Source organism: Betta splendens, chromosome 8, assembly GCF_900634795.4.
Source record: "Betta splendens chromosome 8, fBetSpl5.4, whole genome shotgun sequence".
In the NCBI taxonomy this organism is placed as follows: domain Eukaryota; kingdom Metazoa; phylum Chordata; class Actinopteri; order Anabantiformes; family Osphronemidae; genus Betta; species Betta splendens.
Window position 1 is genome coordinate 3,497,550 of NC_040888.2, and position 20,204 is coordinate 3,517,753.

The window sequence follows — 20,204 nt, forward strand, 5'->3', positions numbered from 1 at the left end:
GCTCGTGGCGGCCGATCACAGTGGATCCATTGACGACGGGCCACGCCGCTGCTGGTGGTGCGTGGCAGCAGAGTCACGCACCACAGAGAGCAGGCTCACGAGTGGCAGCGCAGCCCCATTAGCACAAGGCAGCTTCACTGAAGTGCTGTGGACGGACGGGAAACGAGGGCGTCTTCGCTTCTGTGAAACGGCTCCCAACAAACTCCAGTCCAAACTTTACCCGTCTGTGAGGTGTGGGGGTGCGGGGTGTCACCACAGGGAAAGGACAGAGTCTTCATTTATTCAGGAGACATTTCAAAAGGACGGCAAAATCTCAAAGGATGAAAGCAAAGTGAGAAAAAAGTCTAGAAAAACAGTGAGAGAGAGAGAGAGGGGGGGGGGGGGGGGGTCAACGATCAAGCGGAGACAGGGGAAGCTCCCAAGATGATACTGGAGTGAACAATGTGTTAGTAGTGAGGAGAGAGAAGCATCAGAACCAGGCTGAGTGTGAGTCTGTGTGCGTCTATGCGTGAAGTGTGAGTCTGTGTGCGTCTATGAGTGCAGTGTGAGTCTGTGTGCGTCTATGAGTGCAGTGTGAGTCTGTGTGCGTCTATGAGTGCAGTGTGAGTCTGTGTGCGTCTATGAGTGAAGTGTGAGTGTGTGTGCGTCTATGAGTGCAGTGTGAGTCTGTGTGCGTCTATGAGTGCAGTGTGAGTCTGTGTGCGTCTATGAGTGCAGTGTGAGTCTGTGTGCGTCTATGAGTGAAGTGTGAGTGTGTGTGCGTCTATGCGTGAAGTGTGAGTCTGTGTGCGTCTATGAGTGCAGTGTGAGTCTGTGTGCGTCTATGAGTGAAGTGTGAGTCTGTGTGCGTCTATGAGTGAAGTGTGAGTGTGTGTGCGTCTATGAGTGAAGTGTGAGTGTGTGTGCGTCTCAGTGGCCTCCACGGGTCGCGTCTCGGCACCGTGACTAGAAAAGACACGAGGAACCCGGAGAAGTCGCCTGTTTAAGGTCCAACATGTGAAGGCTGTCGTTACATCTGCCTGATGTGCGCTGACGTGGGCGCCTCCGCTCTGCTCCGCTGAGCCTTCGTCTGTCATTTTCACCACATGACGCCAATGCCGACACGATGAAGAGCAAAACAAAGCTAACGGGTCAACTTGTTCTATCGCAGTTTAATGGGAGGAGTAAAAATCTGTGGGAAAAACCCAATGAAGCTGTCAGACGGACAAACCTCTGCCACAAACTACTAATATATTTACTCACTGCAGAGCAACATGAAAAACACACACACACACTAGTAGCAGGGAAACAATAACCTTACTGTTATTACAGTAGGCAACTGTTTAATTCCAGACAGAGCATGAGGCAATAAAAATATTTTAAATTAATAAACAGAGAATTCGAGCAGTTACTGATGAAATATGTGTTTTCCTTAGAATAAATGGAAATAAACGGAAAGAAGTACTTTAAATAGACGGCTCATTACGTGACTGGTGTCACGTGACTCCACTGACTCTCTGTGTGTTTGCGTTTCCATCTGTCCGTGTGATGTGTGATCTGAAGGCCTCCCTCCGTCCTCCCATACATCACAGCAGCCTCCTGGCCTCGCACCACAGACGTCCCCTATAAACACAGCGTGTGAGCCCTTTAAATGTGGAGCTGGGGTATTTGGGTCTGTGCGGAGGCCTATTCATAGTAAATGACTTAAAGTGCTGAGGAGACTGAAGTGGGGTTGAGAACAGGGGCACAGTTTAGTGTGACACCATGTGCCGGCTGGCAGCGAGGCGCAGGTTATATATAGGTGCTAAGCAGATAGGTCCTCATCACTTTCCCCTCCTCCTCCCCTCCTATTTTTAGGCGGAGCTTTTGAAGTACACAAGCGTGGGGTCTAACCTTGTTTGTGGCAGAGCAGGAAACCCAACCCGATTCTGTGGCGATTCGCCCTCTGTCTCGATGCTGCACCCGATGGAGCGAGGGCCGATGCTGGGAAACTTTGCCCTGTTGGAAGGATGATGTTGCAGGTGATGAAGATGATGATGATGATGATGAAGGCGCATGTGTGTGTGTGTGTGTGTGTGTGTGTGTGTGTGTGTGTGTGTGTGTGTGTGTGTGTGTGTGTGCCAGAACAGAGCAGAGTCTCGTTGCTCCCTCAGTGACATCACTGTCCAGCAGTGCCTGACAGGCGGCGAGGCCACCAGCTGCAGGGGGACGTGGGTAATATTACCCACACGCCACTCTCCTTATTTATTCCTCCCTCAGCCTCAGGCTCTGCTCACTCTTTCATCTCTGACGTGGGCACGCCGCTCTTATGGCTCCTTCTCCCTCTCGCGCCGTCCCTCGTTTATTTATTTATTTCCCGCGTTATTGTGTTTCTGCATAGAGGCATCAGCTGGATGATTTTATTCCTATGAGTCACGCTCTCTCTCTCGCTCGTTCTCTTTTGAATCCTATGATTCACCGGGCTGGCGTTGGCTCTTCTCTCTGAAAAGGCACTTTAGGCTTTTAGGCGCTCTGCGCGTTCTGACGATCCATTTACCTCCATGATTCAGCTCCGTGGCTTCTTTAGTCTCGCACATATGCAAACAGGAGTCCGACAGCCTGCTTAATGTACAATATGCAAATACAGACATACGCATGTTTATGAGTACAGACACCGACTTGTCCATTTGTGGCCGTGTTTGCACCATTCTACATCCTCTAATTGACAAATCACAGCATCGCTAATACGCTAATACTTGTCATCCTGCTGATAATAGGCCTTAAAGCTTATAGGAGTCACTCCTGTGGCTGAACGAAGGGTTAAATGAAGGCTGGTAGCAGAACCGGGGTGTGTGGTTATATGTCAGCTGTCCGGTTCTAATTGTGTCCACGGGTAAAGTGCTGCGTGGCATCATCAGCTAGTGTCATGTGTCTGTGCTTTGTATAGGTTTTAATCATGTGAAATGGAAAAAGTCTATAAAAGTCAGTGTTACTCAAAGCGTGTTGTGAGCCTGCATCATTACGCTGTAAAGCCTTTGGAAATGTTCTGAATCTAATTGTTGGTTTAATATAATTGTTATGATTATACAAATCACCAGTGCTTAATGTGACGCTGGCGCGTGTTTTGCGGAGGACACATGAGAAATTAAAGTGATTGATGGCCTGCGTTATTGCACAGGACCGCGCTCGTTGTTTGTGGTTATGAGATGGCTCATTAAAATGCAAACTAGCATAAATGTGACCTCTGTTATGAATCCTGGTTATTATCGCGGCGCGTCATGAGGACGTAGTTCTATTCCTGAGTTGTAAATGTGTCGTATAGAGCTTAGGTCCCATTGAACTTGTTGATTCTCAACTTTACTGTTTAATCCAAGGGCGACGGCCAATGTCAAGGATGAGACGGTCTAATGCACGTTACTGTGTATGAAACCATAATGGGTTTAGCGCTTGTGCTGGGATCCGTCCCGGGTCCTGTATATTAAGCTTCGTGTTACTACCTGAAGGCTGTGGGCGCAGACACAATGCTCTGCTCTGTCAGAAACCAGCTCTGGGAAAACTAGATTACGCCGTCTGCGCCTCGGATGAGTCAAATGAGAGCGGAAGCCAAAACAGACCACGCCGCTGTTTTACCGGAAACGCTGCCAAGAAAGCGCAGCAGGCTGCGTACGGCGAGCGAGTGAGCGAGCGAGACGGCGGCGTCCGAACAGGTGGAGCCAGGAAAGATCTGATCCCGGCCTCACTGTTAAATCAGCAGTGCAGAGACCATCAGACTACAAAACTAATGTTTATTACATTGCATGTCCCCCCTGTTGCTTTCTGAGCCCTCTGGTTGTTTTGTGCTGATCTGGGACCAGCCCTCGGGCGGTTCCTGGTCGTGGCCCTGTCGCCCTGCTCTCCATCCGACGCCTCCGCGTCCACCGCGGAGAGCGAGACGGGAGAAGCCGTCAAAGATGCGTTCCCATGGCAACCGGCACTAGCAGCGTGGAAGTGTCAGGGAACATCCAAAGCGCGAAGGTGGGAGAAATAGACAGGCGGCGTGGGCTCAAGCGGCTTTAAGTGAGGACAGAAACTTGGGAATAGATGTGAGGAACGTGTGGAAGTGAACGCTGATCCGGGCGACGTAGCGATTCCAGTTCAGGACACGCGAGGGGTCGGAGCGGATGTGCTTGTGTTCTTATTGGACCTACATCTATTACATAACTCCATTATCGGCGGCACATTCAGGTCACGGTTGTAACAGAGCCTCTTGGTGTGAAACCGACCAAGTTGTGACACGTTTCTGCCTCCTGACGTATTCGCAGCCTCCTCTTCCTCCTCCTCTTCCTCCACCGTGGGCGTCGTACTGCATTATTTTTACATCTGTTGACATTGCGACCTGACAAAAAGCCTCAAAAGTTTTCTTCATTGCGTTATTTTCTGTCGACATCTCAAACACAAGTGCATCCTAAAGCTTCGGTGCCGTCGTACGATCTTGCTGCGGCTGCAGTTTTCCCAGCGTCCCGTCGGGGACGTGAACCTGTACTTCATACGTGTCGAACTTAATTAATCTCTGGTGGCTCCTCGTCTCCTTGTTCGGCGTGTTGTTTCTGACGGATGCTACACACAGGGCGGAGGGAGAGCACATTTACTGATGCTTCTGCCAGGGCTGAGCCGCCGCGCAGGAACACCTCGAGGAGCATCATCTCTTCCAGGACAAGTTGAGGTGAAGAACTAGCGCGTCCTGGCCAAAAACGAGCGCATCCCGTTTCATACAGTAGCAGCTCGATCAGAGGAGGTGAAGACGCACACGAAGGGACAGCGAGGAATAGATTGGAAATTAATGGCCATGTGGTGTCAGGGAGTTTGGAGAACGATCTCATTAAGTTTCATGGAGCGTAATAATCACAAGAACGACTCCAGCTGATTTGTGCAGTGCGATACTTCAGCGTCCTGAATGCCAGCGTGACGGAGCCAATATCTGATATCACATGATGCACCCAGGGATCGGCCGTGACCTTTAAAGAGGGAGAAACGCGCACGTTTGCGTGCACTTGGGTCCGTTTGCAGCCCGTCACCGCAGGCCGATCGCGTCAACATGCTCGTTGCAGCTAAAAGGCAAACTGCATTAATACTAGTACAATACAGCAAACGACATGACGGGTAAAAGCCTCCGTTAGGAATCCAATTAGATCTAAACCAGAGGTTTTATCAGCAAAGTTTGAAAAGTAGCGCACGTTATTGTATCTGACACTATTATCTTTGGGCGTCTTTCATCGTCGATTCACATTCAGAACTTTTTAATAAGCCTAATGGTGCAAAAAGCTTCTGTGAAATTTAAATCAGACAACGCTGTTTTTTTCCTACATCTGAATCTGTATTTGCATTTCTGCATAATCCCCCACATTCGGGCTCTCATTCCAGCCTTTGTCATTCTGTGCGCTACGTGTAAACGTGCTCTCGTCTCGATTTAGACCCCCTTAATTAATTCCCAGGGTAAACGATTGTGTTCAGCTCTTGGGGCTCAGATGAAGCTGCCGTGAGGTGGAGCGGGAGGAAGGTTGGGCCGTCGCCTGCTCGGGAGCTGCAGAGCGTTTGACCCGGACGAGAGCGGCCGAGGATGCGAGCGCTGCACGGAGCTGTTGTGGCCTATAATTAGCGGCGCTAATTGCCACAGGCCGTAAGCAGCTACAGGAGCTGCGGGGCTAAAAATACAGCAGGTGGAAGCTCCGTCAGCTTTGACTGGACAGAACTCTTTGACGCCTTGATCCCCGTCCTGTCGGATTCACCATAGAGAAACCAGCCTGTCCTCCTCTCGAACCCGCGTGAGTTCAGTCAAATCCAAAAGCGTTGGCAGCAGAGCAGCACAGACAGCGTTACCTTCAGCCTCATCAATTCATGCCCAGCACTTTTTTTGTGAAACGCGAAGTGCGGTTCAAGTATTAATGACAGATGCCTCCCGGCGACAGAATCTGCCAGCGTCTCCTCGCGAGGCTGTGCATGAGACGAGAAGTGACCCCGAATCCAGACGACAGAGAGTCTGAAGCGGAGAAACGAACGAGGAGCAACATCCACCCAACGCCAGTGGTGGAAAAACGGACGTTTCCTTCTGACTGTTCTCGCTCATTCGCTTCCCATTATTCACCTTCACGGGTGATTATGTGTCCGACATGTTTGCGCTGAAATATTACGGCTGCGTAATGAGAACTGCTGAGGGCAACAACCTCCTGCAGCTGCACCGTCTTTATTTCTCTCTTCTCTTTCTCCTTCAAGGTCTTTGTCTGTTCATCAGTCGTTTGTTTCTCCATGTGCATTTTTATATTTCCCTTTTTTATGCCCATTTCCTCGAACGCAACGTGTTTTAACCTGAGGAACACAAACAGAGACCTGCGTTGAGGAGGAAGGACATCATCTGAACCTCTTCCCCCTTTTCGTGTTCACTCGAAGGAGGTTTCTTTGCTTTGGTTCTGGTATTTTTATCCGCAGCGGTGAAATGTGTAAAGCACCGCACAAGAGCGGAAGACGAATGCCCCCGATGGAACGCTGTAAAGTCAAAACCATCCATCTGAGAAATAAACCGTGCACATGTGACATTTCCGGGGGAATGAGACTTGATTAATCACCATTAGGAACATTGGCTTCTGCAGCCCTCCACTCATTCCCCTTCCTGCAGAGAGGCCGGCCGCGTGCGGTGTTACAGGGTAAACATCAATAAATGCAGACTCGTCCCAGGTTTGGCTCGATTCCTCCAAAAGCGCGCGGAGCATGCGTTGCTGCTCACGCGCTCGCGTCGTCTCATTTGTTCCAGAGCTCACATAACTCTGGGCGCTGCCCCTCGCGCCCTGAAGTGTCAGGGCAGCGAGTGCTTTACGACCCCTTCAGGGGCGGCTGGGAGATTGGACGGACGAGCCTCGACGCCTCCAAGGTCAGCGGGAGCGGCCGACCCGCACTCGCTCACTCGATCGCCCGCTCGCTCACTCACCGGTGACTGGTCAGGCTGTAGCTCATGGTGGAAAGCAACAAGCAGCCGCAACTGTGAGGAGAGGTTGGTTGGTTGTCGTCTTACATGTTCGAGCTCTGCTCTGGGATTTACGCCGCTCCCGTCAAAAATGCCCTCGCCCGTGCTTTATAGCACTAACATGAATTAAAGCGGGGCTGCAGAGAGCGCAGGGAATATAAAACAAATCTGCCGGTTCACCTCTAGCGGGTCCATCATTCCTCTGTAGAACAGCAGGCGCAGATTAAACACAAGGTGGCTTCAGGTGATTTCATAATTGAAAAACCCCATTTTATTAATACGCGGCGTTACGCTGTCCTGGTGAATTCATGGTGGACATGGATCCAGTTCACTGACCTTGAGCCCCTCACGTGTCGACTGCTAGAGGAACTTGGTTTGTTGTTGTTTGAAGCCATGTTGTGTCTGTGGGTTTTGCTTTTGGGGGTTCATTTAATTCCTCACTAATAATTCGGCTGAAGAGGAATCTGCTGCTTCACCCAAGTTGAATAACGCGACCGGTACGGAGCATTAGCCTCTTTGGCTCCTCTAGAAACTCATTAAACAACTTTTTCATTATTTTAAGCAGCGTCTCAACTGTTCAGCCTAATTGCAACATGTGGCCATAACCAGCGAACGTGGGTGCAGCCTGTTAATTATTGGACGTTTAGTTTAGAATCGCTGCGAGCTGGAATCCTATTATTGTCCTCCTTAACCTCCAAACGTGCTCATGTAGAGCTTTAATCCAATCACTGTTTCCATTTTGTTGCTGGGTTAATTGAGTTTGCACAACATCCCCGCAGCTGCAGATTCACATTGTGTTCTACTAAGTTACTGCGGCGCGTCCGTCTATTTACAGTCGAAGTCCGTGCTGCGTTCAGGAACCGACAGTAACAGCGCGGTGCTGTTCAGGTGCTCAGGGAGGCCGTTAGCTATTGTCAGTCTCAGTAAAGCAGTGCGTGCTGTTTATTCCGGGGGAAGGGGGGGGGTGCTGTCAGTTCACTGAATCAAAACAACTCTGTGGTAACACTGTTGCCAAGTAATCACTGTGAAACGCTGCCCAGAACAGCACAGCGATGACCGCATATCACCGAAGATGTCACCGGATGAAAACAAGCAAGTCGATAAAACGAGGCTACGAGACGCACACACACACACACACACACACACACACACACACACACACACACTGGTCTTTCCATAGCTGACAGGAGTCTTCCACTGCTCACCCCATCACAACTGCTTCTACAAAACTATAAACAGTAAATAACTCCTAAAACCTAAATGGACTCTAGAGGTGAGGAGGAGAATCATCCAGGCACTGGTGCACAAAGGCCATGAGTCCTGCACCAAAGGCCGCTGTAGAGCATCAGCCCAGGTTCAAGCCCGGCCTCCGGCACCAGGTGTGTCCTTGAGCAAGACACCTCCCACTAGCTGTTCCCTCAGGGGAGCGTGGGATCAATAAAGCTCTGTCATTATCAGAGACCAACCGGGGTTGAAGCACATGAAGTATCCAGTCATGAGAGCTGCAGGCGTTCTTCTGCTCTCAATGTCTCGACCCAGAGGTGAAGCCAAACAAACGCATTATGCAAAAACTCAACTTGAAAGTCTCCTTCTACTTCACGCAGCTTGTCACCTGCTCATCAGCCCACAAACGTGTCGAACTGAAGCTCTGGGAAATGAGCAGGTTTAATCCCTGGCCGCGCGACCTTTGCATTCACGCAGAGCTGGTTTGCATTTCGGCGACTTGTGGGAAATATGAGCCAGACAAACAAGCGCCCCTCCTGGTAGAAACGCATGCATGCGCTCACTGGGGGGTGAACAGCTGGAGGCTGTGCCCTTCAAAGCGTCTCCTCATGCAACACCTGCCGTTACACCTCCATCAGCCGTGTTTATGCATCACATCTGTTCTACAAACCAATGAATGGTCTCCAGCTGAAACAACGGAGCCTGATCAACAGGCTGTAGGTCTTCTTCATTAAAGCACACGGCATAAACACGCAGGTCGGGACCTCAACCTATTAAAAGCAAAAAGCACTTTCTCAGATTGAATCATAAAAAATGACAGAAGGCCGTCAGACAGAACAGGTGCTTTAATCCGGATCGATAAAACAAGCCGCAGTCGATCGATGTGTTGACTGTGTGTCGGCTTCACAACGTTCTTTTGACGTTTTTCACGCATGCAGGAGATGCGACGTCTCAAAGAATCGACTGAATCGTATTTACTTCACTCCTATTTGCTGCTGTAGGACAACAGGATTGTAAAGTCAAGAAAAAGGAGCTGAGACTTTCTTCACAGACTTGATAAAAGTCAAAACCCTGAGCTTCGAGTAAGAACTCAGATCCTCTGCTGCTGTGGCCTGATCCCCTTCTCTCCTTCCTTTAAACCGGGCCTCAGATGATTATTTTCCCCTCCCTCAGCACAAAACAAGAGTTAATAATTGCTGATTTTTATCGCGCGTGCTCCGCCGCACCGCTCCGGCTCTCTGCTAATCTAAAGCTCACAACAGATACCGGGCCGGCGCCGGCGCTGACCCGGCGTGTTTGCTCTCCCCTCCGCTGCGTCGCCGTCCATCTGCCTCCGAGTCGCCTCCGCTTGAGAACCGGAGCAGATGGACGCGCTGCCCGGTGCCAGGTGGGCGAGCGACAGCGCGTACGGGGGGGGGAGAGAGAGGGAGGCGCCTCTGACCCGCGACCCCTCCCTGAGCGGCGCTGGGAAGTCATGTGGACTCTTCCAGATCTTTGACCCGCTCTTCTGCGGACGCCTGAGAAGTCACCTGATGTTTTCCTGCCGTCGCTGTGCCGACTCCGGTCCTCTCGTAACCTCGCCGGCTGCTATAAAACAAAAAGGGCAGCTGTTTCTCACCGCGAGCACTCTGCAGATTAAGACTTTCTTCTGCAACGCGCGCCCTTGTCTCAATTTATAAAGCAAAAGTGGGCGCGATGAATAAAAGATGAGGCGCGTCAGGCTAATTCTGATTGCTGCCTTTATCTCCCTGCCTCTCACAGACCTAATGCGTTACTCTGCATTAAATGCTCCATATAAAGCACTGGAGCCTCCATTAAACATTGTGGTGTTTGGTCCAGACTCTTCGCTGAAGCGCTGCTTCCCTTCACGCTCGTCCTTTCCCGTTCCACGCACCATTGTTACAGCGCGCAATGTTTTTCTGTTTACGCCATTAAATCGTCTTGGCTCGGAATTCTTCCAACGGCAAATATAGTGAGGTGAATCCCGGGCTCGTGCGAGGTAAAGGTCGTCCTCCTGGGGAGCGTACGCGGTGTGCGCGTCCTCACAGCGAGTGAGGGAGGCCTGTGTGTGTGTGTGTGTGTGTGTGTGTGTGTGTGTGTGTGTGTGTGTCTACACAAATGCCTGGGCACCACCTTCCACTTACTGTAAATGCATTTGTTTACAGAGCGAATCCCAAAATCTGGATTAGCACATGTATCAGTGCGAGAATGAACCACTGTTGATTTGAGTCCGTGCTTTGCGGCGCTCGGTCCGAACAGCTGCTCTGTGTGTGTTCAGCAGATGAACCATCAGCTTCTCAAATGTTTGATTTTCAGATTGACTATTTGCAAAGCTGCTGCAGACGGTCATAAATTTTACATGCAGTTTTTCTACGGGACTTTTTGAATGAAATAGTCAAATATACCTACAGTAGTGAATCACAGCAAAGCAGAAGATGAAGAGCTGACCTCATTTGTGAGGAATACTAATATGTGCTTCTCCGCTTCAGGGCACAGCCGCTTTGCATGTAGCGCCTCACCTTGCTTCTGGGCATGAAGGTAAACGTCATTTCATCTGCCCACCTGAAGCAGCACAAGCAACTGTTAACGCTCTGCAGATAAATGAACGTAACAATACGTGAATATGCAAAGAAGCGTACGCGGCGCGTCCACGCAACGTGATTATCGGCGGCTTGAGTCAACGCCGCCCTGATTTTGGGAGATTAGGATTCAGGACATCAGCGTGTAGCCTCCATTTTCATCCTCCACACAAAATGAATTTCCAGGTTTCCCGCGACAACTGATTAGACGTGAGGAACCGGGGATTAGCGCGGGAGCGGGAGCGCTGGAGCGGAGATGTGAGGCAGATGGCCGAGCGGAGGACAAACAACAGCAGCACCGTGGTTCCGCTCCACTGAAACGCTATGGAAACCCCGCACATACACAGGAGCCGGCGCCGCTAGAGGGAGGATTACATTATGCAACCTCACAGCTGGGTGCGCGCAGGTTGAGGCCACTTTGTTTTGTCCCTGCTAAAAATGAGAGCAGGCGATAGCGATCTGGTTCCAGATGTCTGCATATCGCATTTTATGGAGACGAGCGCACGTCTAAAGCTGTCTGGTCAAACTGATGCAAAATAATCCTGATTGCGACACAGTGCTGTTGTGCATATTGGGTCATGGCTGAATTTACAGGCGCAGCTGAAGGAAACAGAGCCTGTGCGTTTGTAGTGCTAAAAAAACTGGTATTTCTCAATAGTTTGTTGTAATTACAGCATATTTGATTGTGTTTTATCAATTAGTGTCCGACCTCTTTGGAGCTCCAACGTTAAAATGTAACCTGATCCATATGTGTTTATGGAAAGTGCCCATTAAACATTCACAGAGGTGCCGGAATAATAAGTGAACTCGTGGGTCAATAAAATAACACTGGCTGCAGATTAGACATAACACACAGTAACGTGCTTCAGGTGTTTGGGTTCTCAGCAACTCGGGTTTTCCTTTAAAACGTCCTTGGGCAGATTTACTTTGTTGTTGACTGTCCAACTGCTATAACATCTTAAATAATATGTTCAATGATGTTAAATCATGAAAGGCACGGTTCACACGATGAGCCCGTCTAGTCAAAATCAGCCACTTGACCCGCTGCCTGTTCCTATTTGCAGTCACTCCCAAGGGAGAAACTGGAAGAGAAACACAAAGATGTAGAAGAGGCCTTAAAACCTCACGTTACACAACGTGTCCGTCTTTGTCAAGTCTGTCTGAGTCTCTGATGGTTCATACAAGCTTTCGTCCTCAGGCATGAATGTGGTTCTGGCAGTTTTCACATACGCGTCTACAGAGGGGGAAAGGTGCACACGCTTGGTTGGTTACGGGTAAGAAGGCTTCTATAGTGACTGATACTGGATCAGATTATGCCTCGGCCGTGTGTTCTCTAACTTTAGCAGATCCCAAATACCTGATTCCAGAGCAGTGGGCCCGATTCCCTTTTCCGCACAAACAGCTGTGCTTAGAGAGCCTCCGTCCAAGAGGCGGGGCCGCTGAGACCGCGTCGACCAATCACAGCGAGGGGTGGAAATGCGCTTCTACCCGGCAACAGGCCCACAGGGTCTTTAGTGGCTCATCTGAACTCAGGTGGGCTGAAAGAGCGAGAACCCAGGGGAGGAGGTTTGGCCCCGGCTCATTATTGTACAGTGACAAAGTCTCAATGAGGAGCAATGTGTCTCATTTAAAAAAACACTTCCCCTCGAATCTATAAAACTTTAACAGCAGCAATCAAGGTTATGCGCGTTTGCTGTTCGCTGTGTTGACACAGCAAACAGGGGAACGTGAAAACGAGGCAGCGTGAGTACATATCGTAGTGAAGCATTTCAAATGTCAGGAGGTTGGACGGGGGGGGGGCGAGACCCGCACACTGTGTTTGCACACGCACGTCTTCTCTCCGAGACGCCCCGCGGCGCATTTTTAGGAACTTGGCAGATGCACCGGCACAGCGAGCGAAACATTAACCTTCGCTACAGCCAGAAGAGCTGCGGTTCTGTCCGAGACGAGGAGAAACGCTTATAGTTCAGCATAAACAGCGCGCGTTGACGTCTAAAAATAAGAGCGGAGTCACGGAGCCCCTTTGGGTCCGATCTCATCACCGAGGGTTCAAGTGTGAACGTTCACACGTTGAAATTAAAGCAGGTTTTAATCCATGCAGAACACTCCGTCCTTGAAAAGATGCCTCATATATTGTGCACGCCAGCATATTAACTCCTGGACCATTTGTTTCTGCTGTTGACACCTCTCCTAATGCTGAAACTGTAAATCACTGAGCGAGGGTGACAGCGGTGACATTACCAATTCATGCAATAACCGAGATTGCTGAGCACACAACACGAAAAACACAATCTGCGCCTTATACATTCTGTAAATTATGCTTTTTTTCCAGCTTTTGTACGCTTTCATAATTTTAAGTGATGCAATCACACTTAATCAACACCCACTTTTATTTTAAAGGGAGTATCATTAGTTTGAGGAGAAACCTGGACGCGCGGAAAAGCCGTTGCTCGTATTTGTTTTGGTGCAGACACAAAGTAAAAAGGTTTTAATGTGTTGTCTCAGCAACTATGTCAATACTGCTTCATCCATCACTGATGCTTAGACACAGAGTGTGAAGCAGATAGCAGGAAACACTGGGCTGAAGACTAATGGACAGTCCAGTGAAGAAACACTGAATTCCCTGCTTTTCACCAACAGCTCGGTTTTCGGAGCATCATTTTGCAGCTGTATTTTATTGCTGCAGCCGTGGTTGTTATTGCACATCTTGTTAACGTCCTTGTTTACGTCCTTATATGAAGCAACAAGTGTCTTGTTTGATCATTCAGCATATTAATAACCCAGTGCAACAGTGTCAACAGTCAACAGTGGAGGAGAGACCAGGCGTTACTGTGGCCAAATATAAACAGCTCTCAGGCTGTCGAAGCCACAGGAGCAGGTCCTGCCCGTCTCAGGTGTCACGTGGACTCAGAGACTCCTCTATTTGAAGAGGGAGAGGCCGGCCAGTTTCTCCTCCTTGTCCAAACACGGCACATCCAACATTCATCAGGCAGGATGTGTGGCTTCGGGCCTCTTCCTGCAGCGCGGCCTGCGTGCCGTGTGTGTGTCTGCATCGGTGTGAAGCTTTAGACAGAGGCCTCGGCGATAACAGGCGGGTCAGAGGAGCTAATTTACCGCTTCTGTAGCGCGTCATCTATCATTTATGGCCATTAAAAGAGAACAAGGCCCAGATATCGGGTTCTCCGCGGGGAAGGTGTGAGTCAAGCACCGGAAGCAGCTCCCCGCTGACGAACCCCCGGAGGAGCTGGGCCAAAGTCAAAGTCCGGGCTCGCTCGCCCAATCGTCATTAGCGCAGCATCGGCAGCGACCGCGTCGCGTCGGCCTCCAGCGAGAGCGCGGGTCAGAAATAGGTGAGGGATAATGTGTGCAGCTGCAGCACGGAGGAGGCCGCGCTCCGTTCCACGTAAACCCGGCAGCAGCTAGTCGAGGTGCAGGCGGCGCCGCGCGGCCCCTGAGACGTCGACGTGTGTCTGTGTTTGGAAACGAGACAGGGGCTCTGGGCCCTTACGCAAGCACTGCCTCATTTATGATTCAGCACAACTCCGGTTTATGTAAGCGGATGCGTCGGTTAGACGGCTATCGCTAACGTGTGCTAATGCACGACGCTGGGACCCGGGCTTCTACACTCACTGTGGGGACAGAAGCAAACAGAAGGCACATTTTCTAGTGAAGGGATGATAGAAACGTGTAATAATGCTGGGAAGGCTTAAGGGAGCCGCGCTCTATATCTCGTGTCCCACATGTACACGCTCACGCGGGCACGCGTGGAGTAATGAAAGCCGCTCGGGAGCCGCTGCAGGTCCTCTCCTCCTCATTTAATGGCGTCGTTAGTGTGGCTTGGAGATCGACTGGGCCGTGATGTAATAAGGGCTCCGGCCAAGCCGAGGTGATGAATGGAATAATCTCCAGGACCAACGGCGTGAAGCCACAGGGAGGCCTGTTTGAGGTGTTGGTACGAAACATCATCAAACATCACTTCAGTGACTAGATGGTAACAAAAATATATATGTTCTGTTGAAATTATGTTCAGAAATACCTTCAAGCATCAATTATTCCTCAACCTGTTGCTGAGAGACTGAGCTACTCCTCTGCTTAACATGTGGGCCTTTGTTCCTGTAGCTCCATGGAGACATTTGATGTGACCCTCCACAAGGTCTATTCACTGCAGATGGGGTGGGTTTTAAAGGCGCTTTCTATTCATATTCAACAGTACGAACCACTCAATATAGCATATTACATCCATACTGCAACGTGACAGTGAAGTAGCAGAGTCGGGGAGAGGAATAATCCCAGACCGTGGAGCTACAGCTCACCAGGTCGTCCCAGGAGGAGGGGGGAGTAAGTGCTCGGGAGCAGGAGTGCACGGCCGGCCTGCTGAGGAGCAGCACTACGCTGGAACTCCCCGAACAGCTCCGTGCTGCGCTCAGAATGTGGAATGAGCCTCTGACAAGCAGCCGGTGGATGAGGTGCAGCAGGGCCCTCGCTGTCCTGCAGACTCCAGGCTGGCTGCAGCATTGTGGATGAGCAGCAACAGAGAGGGAGAAATGAGAGAGAGAGAGACAAAGAGAGAGAGAGAGGGAGAGAGAGAGAGAGGGGGACGATGGACAGAACCGCTGATGGAGAACAGTATCAGTATCGCTTTTCATGTAATTCTTGGTCCTTCTCGTCAAAACAAGCTCATCAATATTTATGAACGGACTCAGCAGCATTGCAAACATATGGAAACCTGGGCTCAGATGCTGCATATATGGATCCATGTCTGCCTGAATGTGAGTTCACCTGCTGTACGAGGAGCGAGACGCTGATCATCGCATCCTGGTGGATTTTCTACTGCAGCTCTGCAGCTGCTGGTAGATTTTAAACATTTTATAAGCAGGTTCCTGAAACCGAATCTCTTTCTGTATATGCTGACGTTGGACCAACCACCAGACCATGAGCTTCCTGTTTCACAGCTCCCAGATGGAAGCGGAGCCGCGCTGCTCGCTAACCTGAGGCCGCGCTGTCGGATCCCTAAATGCTGCCTTTATTGTTTGTCTAATTTCCAGCCCTCATATTTCAGCGCCGCTGCTCCGCCACTATTTTTAGCTCCACGCCGCGTCTCGTATCGATCGCATCGGCTCGTGTGGTGGACCGACTGCTACGTCAGAACATCCAGGCCTTCGCTGTCCTTGTGTGAGCGCTCACTCGTCCTCGTATACGTTACACAATGTCTTTACAATGCGCTCTCTGCAGAGCAGCACCCAGGCCCGCAGAACCACGCAGAACCAGGACAATACTGGGATCTAGAGGCTCAGACACAGGATCCATGCAGTGAGAACAGAACCAGCATCATGTTCCTCCTCTCGTAAGCCTGGCTTCTCTGACTTCTCCACCATTGTCCTATTTGCATCTCAAACTGTTAGAAACAGCACCGACGCGTAAATTCTCAGAGTGTCGGTTCAGCAAGAACAACAAGCAGAACTCCTCATGAATCCTCATGTCCTCGCACGGTATCCGACCTGCAGCAGCCCTCGCTCTCCCTCTCGTCTTCCTGGTCCCGGTTACATTTCCTCGTTTTTCCTGCGCGTCCACAATAGGACAAGTTGAAATGCTCGGTGCATGAATCCACACTTCTGGGGCAGTAGCTGTGAACAAGGAGGCCATTGAGCCGGGCAGCGGGGGGGGGGGGACGCATGCATCAGGAGCAATGTGGGCTGTGACACAATAGTTCTAACCAGGTCAGGGTTTGTGTCCTGTTGTGTAAGACCTGAGCAGGGTTTGTCCACTGCCACTGGGACCTGACCCGGGAATGACCGCTGTGCAGTCAGTCTGACACAAACAACAGACAAACAGGCCTCAAAGCAAATCCGACGTTTACTGTTTGTTGTTTTATTCGCCTGAATCGGAGAATTCAACTAATCTGCTCCCAGACCTGTTTGTGCACGCTGCTGGAGCCAGCGCTGCATGTAATTCATATGTTCTGATGATAGAATCAGTGCAGCAAGAGAGGGGGGGGCTCTAAAAATAAAGCGGTGCCCTTACATAATGACCCAGTCAGTGTGTGAGCGCTGCAGCGATGAACGCCAACAGGTCCTCGCTACTATCAGCGCCAGCGGGACGTGACACACGGCAGCAGGTCCAGAGTCCTGAGTCACTTCAGCTTTAACCAAACCAAGGAGGACGTGTGCATCCACGCCGTCGCCATGCGTTTATTGTAGAGAATGAATATAAATGTGGAAGTCAACTACGCATTTCAAAGTGGACGTATTTGGGAAGTGTTTTCCATCCACCCTGTGTGTGTCACCAGAGGGGGACGGATCAGGATGGAGCTCCTCATGTTGAACATAAGTGTTTGACTCCACCAGCCTCCCACTTCCTGCCGCGTTCACCTGCGTGAGGCCTTCGTCACCCATCCATCGCCTCCGTCTGAGGGGCCGCCGTCCCCCAGCGCGTCCCTCCTCCATAAATCAACAGATCAATGCATAGCAAACAGCAGCTGCCTTCCTCCTCCCTCTTCCTTTAAAAGGGCCCTTAAGCGAAATGAAGAGGCGTCGGCGTGGCGGTTGAGCACCCGTGGCCGGCAGCAGAAAGCTGATCACAACCTTTTATTTCCTGCTCCTGGATGCAGTGTCTCTGCGTCTCGGCCACATTAGAGCCACGCGCTGCGTGTTCGCAGGATGACAGACAGACGGAGAAAACCTTCCACTCTGCGCAGATTTAAAGGATCAAAGAGGGCGCAAGGGAGGAGGACGGGGAGGGGGGCACCGTGAGAATGGTTACCATGGTGACCGTGACATCACCACAGGCTGTCGCTCTTCGGTGCGGTGGGAGACGTGTGTGTGTGTGTGTGTGTGTGTGTGTGTGTGTGTGTGTGTGTGTGTGTGTGTGTGTGTGTGTGTGTGTGTGTGTGTGTGTGGAGGTGAAGACAAACAACTGTCTCAAGACGACCCCAAAGAGGCGTCACGTGAAGTTTATGTGACGCCACGCTGACGCGTTTCCGCTCCTGGACGTTTGAGAAACTGGGCTTTCCTCCGCATCTCGCTGTCGTGGGCAGCCTTTGTAACAGATCTGTTTCATGTTAGCACTCCAGACACTATGAGCCTCGGAGGTGAAATGAGTCTGAGGAAAGAAGAAGAAGCTGTGCCTCAGTCAAATGCATAGGACACACATTTACAGTAACTGCGTGCGTGCGTGCGTGCGTGCGTGCGTGCGTGCGTGCGTGCGTGCGTGCGTGCGTGCGTGCATGGCCAAAGATCAGGACCAGAGGCAGGACGTGGCTGACACCCGGATCAAAGGGCATTGACTCGAGGGAGGCAACACCTCTTATCTGTGAAGTGAGTCTCAGCAAACCTGCAGGTGCCGGCGCCTCAGCTGGACGCTGCCTTTGAGGGGAGGGCGGGGCGTCGGGGCAGATGGACGTCCACCCAGGGCCGCTGGAGGAGAGGATGAACCACGTAACTTATCATGTACTAATCAGTCATTATCATCTGAGCTCCCTGTGTTACTGTCGGGGCTGCGTCCAACCAAACTGACAGCTGTTGAATTGGATTGTGGGTAATTTAAGGCCCTGGTGTTGATGTGAATAAGGAGGTGGGCGATAGTGAAAATGACTAATGTGCGCCTGCCAGCGTCACACAAACACAGTGCGTTAAAATCTAGTCTGAACCTTGTCCCACATCTCCTCAGAAGCCAAATGGAATAAAGGTGACGCCACCGGCCACCGCCTGGTACCAACACAGGTCCGAGCATCGGTTGCTGGGTGTTGCAGTGTGGTGCCTGTCGTAATGTTTGTGTGTGACTCACTGATAAGGCAGCAGCAGATCTAGCATTAAACTGTCGCCTCACACACACACACACACACACACACACACACACACACACACACACACACACACACACACACACACACACACACACACACACACACACACCGGGCCGGGGGAAGTCAGCAAACGCTGCAGCCCAGCAGAGTTTATGGACTGTGGGACGCGGTGAGGCTCCATCTGCACTGCAGGCAAAGTGTGTGTGCGTCCACAGCCGGAGACAGACCCACAAACACGCATGTACAGTAGGATTGCCCTCAATAACTATAGAGACAACAGAGGAGAGCAGTCACTTGACTCTACAGTGCAGGCGTCACATGAACTATGATGCTGAAGCTTTTAACTAAACAGCTGCTTGTTTTGCTTTTTCCTCCTTTATATCTACACACTTGCTGAATAGCACATTTATTGTTCCTTGTTTGGCCAAACACAACACAACAGATTACACTTGAAGGTGCCGTTGTTGTTGATTAAGACGGTAAATAATTCAGTGTTGTGTGTCACAAAGAGTGTATATACAAAAATTCACAGAATTTATGCAGCATTCACACTCTGACACGTTCATCTGAGTTAAGTTTAGATCAGAATATTCAACATGTTGCAGGAAAACTGTGACTAAATATAAAACACTTCAGCCTCATACGTCTTCTGATTAAGTTGAAGTCTGTTTGACTTATAACTGCAAAAACCAAGGCCGAGCAGAAGAGTGAGTCTAGCGATGCGCGACCACTTCATCTCCATCGATCACTCACATACTGTAAACACACTGGTTCAGACCTGTGCACTTGTGCATTCAGAGGACGTGAGGAACGCGGCATTCTTCCCCTCCCCATCCATCAGGACGCTCCTTGGCAGACAGCCCCTGCTGTTTACTGTTAATTTCTCTCCGTGAGTCCTAATTGCATGCTGCGTCTTTCCAGGATCAGGTCTAATCAGAATTATGATTAGTGCAGCAGGCGCCGCGTCGAGCCTGGAGCGCTTCCGCTGCGGCCTCTGCTGTTGTCACTGCGTGGCCTCCTTTTCGCTGACTCTGCAGTTTGAAGTCATCGTTTGTGCCACAGACACTGCTTGTTTTGCATCCTCTCATCCTCCTTTACCAGCTCATTCCTAATTTCTTTCCCTTTAATCTTTGTTCCTCATCAGGCCTTTGGGGTCACCAGCTGCCTTCCTTCTTCCTTTGCATCATCCCAGCTGCCTCTGCAGCTCCCCTCCTTCCATTCTTGCACCTCTTCAGTCTTTCAGCCTGGGGATTAATGCTTCTGAAACACCTCAGCCTTGCCTCGAACCCTCCCAGGTAGCACCGCTCTGTGCTGCGTGAACAACCGCGCATTGGAAGGTGCTGAGTGACACATTCGGCTGCAGCGCTGAGACTCAGATGGTCGTTTGTCATGCTTTGCTTCGTAGCGCACGTCCCGGCTGACGGAAATGTGACGTCTGAGCTTATCGGCACCGCGAGCAGGGAATTTCAATCCAATCAAGGGGACACTTAAGAGACATCAAAGCCGTTCTGCAGGCTGCAGCCTGTCCAAACTGCAATCAGCCCAGATCGCATCCAGAAGCAATCTTGTTACAATGCAATCGAAAATATCACAACCTACATGACGGCAGATGAAGAAAACAGCTTTGGTATAAAGTAGTGCAGGTTTG

The 20,204-nt window shown here is 50.7% G+C and overlaps 1 long non-coding RNA gene across 1 annotated transcript in view; it reads right to left on the reverse strand.

Annotated features, from left to right (window-relative positions):
* Positions 1 to 1,283: 1,283 nt before the first annotated feature.
* LOC129604484 (uncharacterized) overlaps positions 1,284 to 20,204 on the reverse strand; it is a 30,103-nt gene continuing 11,182 nt past the window's right edge. Inside the window, exons 2-3 of the long non-coding RNA XR_008695399.1 lie at positions 1,873 to 1,977; positions 1,284 to 1,602 (exon numbers count right to left, since the gene is read on the reverse strand). This is a non-coding gene — a long non-coding RNA (uncharacterized LOC129604484). The remainder of the gene's footprint in view (positions 1,603 to 1,872; positions 1,978 to 20,204) is intronic.